At 35.9% G+C, this 6,822-nt stretch overlaps 1 pseudogene; it reads right to left on the reverse strand.

The window, feature by feature from the left end:
- Nucleotides 1-726: 726 nt before the first annotated feature.
- On the reverse strand, nucleotides 727-1,977 carry LOC114313667 (high affinity nitrate transporter 2.5-like; annotated as a pseudogene).
- Between the last annotated feature and the right edge of the window lie 4,845 nt (nucleotides 1,978-6,822).

A 6,822-nucleotide genomic window follows, 5' to 3' on the forward strand; every position in this document is an offset into this window, starting at 1 on the left:
TCCCATGCCTTGAGGGACTTAGATAACTATTGACTCTCTGATTAGTTACTTTATGACCCTCTATTTGTCATGGATCCACTGACACTCTGATTTTTGGTGTGGTGCAAAGTGCTATGCAAAGTTAAATGCTACAATATTGTGGAAGTCACCTCTAGAGTCCTTGCGAGCCACCTTTTGCGTCCATACATCTATTATGTTTCGTTCTGTACCCGTGATTATGATTTTTTGTGTGGAGCAAAGTGCTATACGGAGCTAAGTGCTACACAATGGTGGGAGGCACCTCTAGTGTTCGTATGAGTCACCTCTTGAGTCCATACATATATTCTGTTTCGTTCTGTACCGTGGTTATAATTATTTTGTTTATATGATTTCTGTCAAATGATTTCCCTATTATATATTATGTATTTTAATAGTAAGCTCTATTCAGTCAATAATTATCCATAATGAATTTTATGCCCTTATATTCTTAGTATAATATTTCTCATTCTGTCATGTGCTTATAGCTATTTACTAATTTTTAGCAAACAATGCAATTCAAAAGAGTCTTAGACGCGGGATGGCGGAATAGACACACAACACTTTTATGATATTTTTATATATAAATATCAACTTTTTTGATCAATAAATTTTGTTATAAAAATAAAAACTTCAATAATTATTTTGATACATTCACTTAAATAATTTTTTTACTCGTATTTAGTAATTTGTTTAAAAGAACGACCATACTTAACTTTTAGATACAAGAAACAAGTCGTAACAAGTGGCATGAGAGTTTAGATTTTTAAAATTATTTTTATAAATTATTGGAGCAATGGAAGCACCCAAAGACCCAACTCTTCCCAGAACAATGCACAACAACCCTCCCAAACTCTGCACTGTCCACAACGCCCAGAGTCTCCCTCTCATCCCGAACCTCTTGGCCATAGCATCCGATATAATCCCCCCAGTTGGCCTCGAAAATATATTAGCCAATCCAATACTGGCCGCGATGATCCCTGCAGTGTGAAGATTGACATTAAACCTATCGTAAAAGTACTGCGCGATAATGTTGTCGACAGTCAATCCTACTCTGAAACAAATACCCGTAAGTGAGAGCCAGGATCCAGACTCTGTAATTCGTGACAGCGTTGCGGAAAACCCTAGAAATCTTATCTCTGTGGACTTTTTGAGGTCGGTGAAATTCCCGTCTGGCAAGTCCTGGGCTAAAAAGAAAATGGAAAAAGCCGAGGTGGTCTGCATTAAAGCAGGAATGAAAAATGCGATTCGCCATGCAGTGAATCTGACAGCACCCATGTCGAGGATGATAGAGAATACGTAAGGCATGATGATCTGAGTTGCCCCGCCGCTGAAGTTTCCCCACCCGGCAGAGACGGCGTTGGCGGTGCCAACAACTGTTGTGGAGAACATGGAGCTCATCCAGAACTGGGTGGCGACGAAGGTGGCCAGAGAGAAGCCGACGAGGAAGCTGGCGGCGGAGTTGATAATGGAGAAACAGTAACCCGCCGGAGAAACGAGGAGGTGGAGGGCGGAGGGGGCGAGCCGGGGCCCGAACATGTCGCAGGCGGACCCCATCACAACTCTGGAGAAGACGGCGCCGGAGACGGAGGCTATTCCGGCGTTGCCGATTTCGGTGGCCGTGAGGTTGAGGTTGTCGCGGATGATGGGAAGGAGGGGCGCGACTGCGAAGGTGGAGATGAAACTGCAGAAGTAGGAAATCCAGGTGATGTGGAATGCCCTCATGTGTGGCTGCGCCACCGTGAAGAGGTGGAGTACGGTGGCTTTGTGTTCGGAGTCCACCGAAAGTGGGAAATTTGGACGGTCAGGATTGGTATGATCAGGGTTCGCCATTTTTGTGTCTTTTACTTTTTGGAAGTGAAGAGGATCAAAACTGGAAGAATAGAAATATGTGAGAAAGAGGAGAGACTGGGATTCAAATTGTTGAATCCCAGTTGATTGGAGGTGTTGTTTTTTCTTTTTCTTTTTTGATTGGAGATTTGTTGTTGTATTCTTATCCACTTGGTTGCCTATTTATAACGAAGATTCTTCACTACACAAGTGTAATGATTTTTTTTAAAATTTATTTAAAACAATTAAAATTTTATATTTCTAGATATGTAATAACAATATTAAGTAGGTTTGGTTTCAATTTTCTGATTTTAATTTTTTATAAATTTAATTTTTTATTTTTCGTATTTTTGTTTTTAGTGAATATTTTTAAAATTTTAAGTAATTTTTCTCCCTTTTTTTAGATACACCTTACTTAGATGTAGATGTATTTAAAAAATAAAAAAGTAATAAATATACAAGAATATTAAAATTATATTAAATTCTCGTATTTCTTTTATATTTAGTGAATTTTCTAATTTTTTTTATAAATATTATACTTTTTAAGTGTATTTATGTTAAATTTATTTAAAATTTTAAAAAATTGTTTAAAATATTAAAAAAAATTCAATGAAAACAAAAAAATAAAAATAAAAATAAATTTAATTTTTTGAAAAGTTAATTTTGAAAATTTAAACCCAACATGTTGATTAGAAATTTAAAAAAAAAAAAATTTGACGCAAATCATCTTGGACTTATTTTTTAATGGGAGATGCTAGAAAGCTCTAAATCTAGAGCTCTAATTTGAGTTCTAGTGATGTGTCCAAGCAATTAAAAAAAAAAAAAAAAAAGACAAGACAAGACACAAACATCACTTCAGAGTGTGTCCCACATTCCCATTAGAGCTATTAGAGCTCCTATATTAGAGCTCTAAAGCATTTTTGTTTTTTAATTGACCAGCCAATCCATCATGAGATCATTATTGCTCACTAAGACCTAGTTTGCAAATAGACTTTTTTTTTTTTTAGTAATTTTTAAATTTTTTCGCTAAAATATAATGTAAAAAATTTAATACGTATAAGATAACTTTTTAACTTTTTATAAAAAAATATATAAAAAATAAAAAATTTTTTTTTTTTTGACTTTTTAATATAAATTATTAATTTTTAAATTTTTTAAATAATTTTTTCACTTTTTAACTAAAAAAACACTCGCCAAAGACCACAGATTTGAGACACTTTTGTAAAACAGTTTTTGTTAACTTTTTTTTTTTTTTGGAAGATGGATGGGTTATATGTCTATGCATAATAGGAAGTGCCTCATCTTTTGGCGGGATTTATATTAAAGCCTTTATTTGAGGTGTGTATTGTCTTTTTAATTTTTTTATTATTTTAATTTGAGATTAAAAAATTTTATTTGGAATGAACTTTTTCATTTTTTTAATTTTTGTGAGAGAAAAAAATAAAATAATTATGATTTAGATATGATATTTTATCTTATTGACTTTTTAATTTATTTTATCTTTTTATAACTATTTTAACACAAGAAGGGATGCCAAACATAGCTAAAGATCTTGATTTGAATTATTTAATTTATAAGGTCTATCAAATAGTTTGTTAATGTAAAAACATCAAGTTGTTTAGATATGTTATACGGTTCAATTATGTGTTAAAAAATTGATGAATTATTTTTGAAAATCACATTTGTGTTAAATATATATAGGTTATGTTTGTCATAGGCAACTTTGACTATTTTAGTAAAAAAAAAAAAAAGACAAAGTGGGTGCTTGGGAAGTTACTGTTTTAGTAGGCTATTTTAATTTTTGAATATTTTAGGAGGTTAAAATTTTTGTGATTGGGAAGATAGTTAATTTTTTTTATAGCTGGATGTGATGTTTGTGAGATAAAAAGTGAAATGATTATAGATTTGATATGACATTTTATTTTATTGACTATTTTAACATATTTTGTCTTTTAGTGCTATTTTAGCTAAAAAAAAGCCAAAAAATTGCTTCCCAAACACCTCGAAAATAGGTTAAAAAGTCAATAAGACAAAATGTCAGATTCAAACCATAATTATTTTATTCTCTCTCACAAAAGTCAAAAAAACTAAAAAAATCCATCCAAAATGAGACTTTTTAGCCTCAAGTTAAAATAGTCAAAAAAACCATAAAACTAAAAAATCAATCCACATCCCAAACTAATTTATAATATTAAAAATAAATATAATAAAATTGTATGATTCGTAATATATAATATTAACTTATTTTTACATAAATAATCTTATTAATGTGTCTAATTGTGTGTGTTAATTGCCGACTACACTGACAAACAAGTACTCACCTGGAGAACACCGGCATAATAGATTAAGCCCAAATGACCTGTCGCAGAAAGATAAGATTTCGACGATAGTTCGTCCACCCAGGAGTACTCCAACGATCAAGTCAGTTATCTCTCAAAGATAGCAAAGGTGCTTAACTTACTACTTAGAATACAAAAAACGTACCTTAGACCCACGAGGGTGCCTCTCTTTTATAGCCAATACTGACCTAATCCCAATAGAAGCCTAGCTTCAATGGACTCTAGCTCAACGCTAATCTTGGACTTCCAATTAGATTGGGATAAGCTCTCTAAGAGTCTTATCTTTATCCAAACTGAAGTCCTCTCTCATTCTAAGAATGCTGTCCCTTATTCGCTTATCCCGAAGTTCGGTATCTTTGCAGTCATGACCAAACCACATGGCACCTCGGTTGGCACTTCGGTGCCACATCGGCCACGTGTTGTCATTCAAAAATTATGTCCCCACAACTGCCCCCTAGGTTCTATTATCTCGGCATCCTGAGGTGATGGAACCTATATTGTTTCTCCCATTTAGAACATCGGCTAAGCTCACTTTGTTCTTCATTACCGAGGTCATCATTCTTCGGCTTAATACGACCAAGACTTGGTCTGTTTTCATCAATGCTTCAGAACTAAGAACCAAGTTGGTTCAAATTTCTCAGCCGAGATCGTCCTCCTAGCCAAGGTCCTGCTCCATTAAATCAAGAACTCCAAGAGTTTCAACAAGCGTATTAGCTGTTACGCATAGTATTTCAACCGTTTTTGCCATGCGTCTTTCCCCTACTGAGCCATGCCTAACACGTGGCATTAAATCGCATCGCATTTGCGTGCGCCATCTGATAAGCACGTCGTCCTAGGTACAGTAATTGCCATTTTGCCGCCATTCTGCGTGTTTGATCAAAATCATTTCTCTCTCTCTTCGTCTTTTCACTTTTGCATCTTCATTTTCGTTAAAACTTTCTCTCTCTAACTTTCTCTCCCAAATCTTCCATTGCTACTTTTGCGAAGCTTTCTGCAACTACTTTCACTCTCCCCCTCAGACGAGGCTCCTATTGCACTTCTTTGTTCACTGCCACCATCTAACACCAACGTATCTTATATTGGCGTCATTTTCTGTGGTAAGTCACTATTCCTCCTATTTCAATTTCTTGTTTCGCTTAAAACTGCTATGCTTGTACACTGCCATGGTGTTTTTATTCAAGCTCTAAGTTTGTTACTTGTGTGTTGATTTCTATCATTCATCATCTATTTCACAATTCTACTCTTCGCACAACCTGTTGCTGGTATACACACACACACACATACTGTTCATATACTTGACATTCTTGCTTGGTGTTCTTGATAGCTCAACACTGTTCTTGACTTGTGCACATTTATATTTTATGTAATGTCCTTGAACTCCTTTTTCTTGAGTCTGAATCTCTATTCTTTTCTGTTTTCTTGTTGTGTTCTCCAGATTCTTACCCTAAATTCTTGTTTCCATAGCCTTAGGTTTGGAACTTGTTCTAGAACTTACAAACTTTAGGAAAAATTAAAACAAATTCCCTTTAGATCCTCAAAAACCCTTAGCCCAACATTCGTTTAGGTTTAGTCGAGGTCCTTTAAACCCTGTCAAAACTATTTCCTTTTGCAATCCAACACTTTTCCCCTTAAGCCGATGTCATGGGTATGTGGAAGTGGAAGGTAGACACCCTAATTAAGTTAGAATATTTCAGGTAGGAGTTTGCCATCCGTGCCGACGTTCACCTTAGGTTGGCTGGGGAGGAGGACTCCATCATGCCTAAGGACGACTCTATGCCTTTTCCAGTCGTAGCCTTTGTAGAGTGTGGACTTACGCTCCTTCTCAATATTCTCTTCCGAGAAGTCCTTCACTATTATAAACTCAACCCAATGCAATTAGCCATTAATTCTTATAGAGTCATCAACGGTATTATCACCTTATCTAGCCGAGAAAATACTAGGATAACTCTAGCCAACATCCAGTACTGCTATACCATGTGTGGCCTTAAATCAGAAAAATGCTACATTTACTACTTTAAGCCGAGGTCGACGGAATACAAACTCATCACCGACCTCCTTGATTCCAACAAGGGCGTCGGGGACGATTATTTCATCGTCTCGGGAAACTGGGAGTTCCTTCCAGATGACGACCTTCACCTCTACCCTTTAAGTTGTACGCTATTCAGAGAGGGAGATGGTAAGAGCCAAGTGTTTGTTTTTACTTGCTTATCAAGTCTTTAATACTTTGTTCCTTCTAAATGTTCTGATGTTTGTATGTTTTATTTTGCAGTTCTTACCCAGCCTCCAAAGGACTTACGAAAAAACTTATATCCTAGCAAGGATTTTAAGAAGGTACTCAACTTGCCTATCAATCAGTGCAAGGGTCCTCTGCTCCTGAACTATATCCCGACTTACAAATCCGTCTTGCCCGACGTCCTGAGAAGAGCAAGTATCCTCCTTCCGCAACAACTCCTCCTATAACTTTATCACCTCGGCCAGATCAGGGATCAACCTCTGATCCAGCAGAACAGCTATCAACCTCGGCTCCACAACTAATCTCCCATTCTCAATGCAAACGCCAACGTCGAACTGTAGCCGCCGTCGAAATGGGTCGTAAGAAGGCTGTTATAGACGACCTTCTAGCCAGCATCCCTAACAC

The sequence above is a fragment of the Camellia sinensis genome, chromosome 5, assembly GCF_055761805.1.
Source record: "Camellia sinensis isolate YWXY chromosome 5, ASM5576180v1, whole genome shotgun sequence".
In the NCBI taxonomy this organism is placed as follows: Eukaryota; Viridiplantae; Streptophyta; class Magnoliopsida; order Ericales; family Theaceae; genus Camellia; species Camellia sinensis.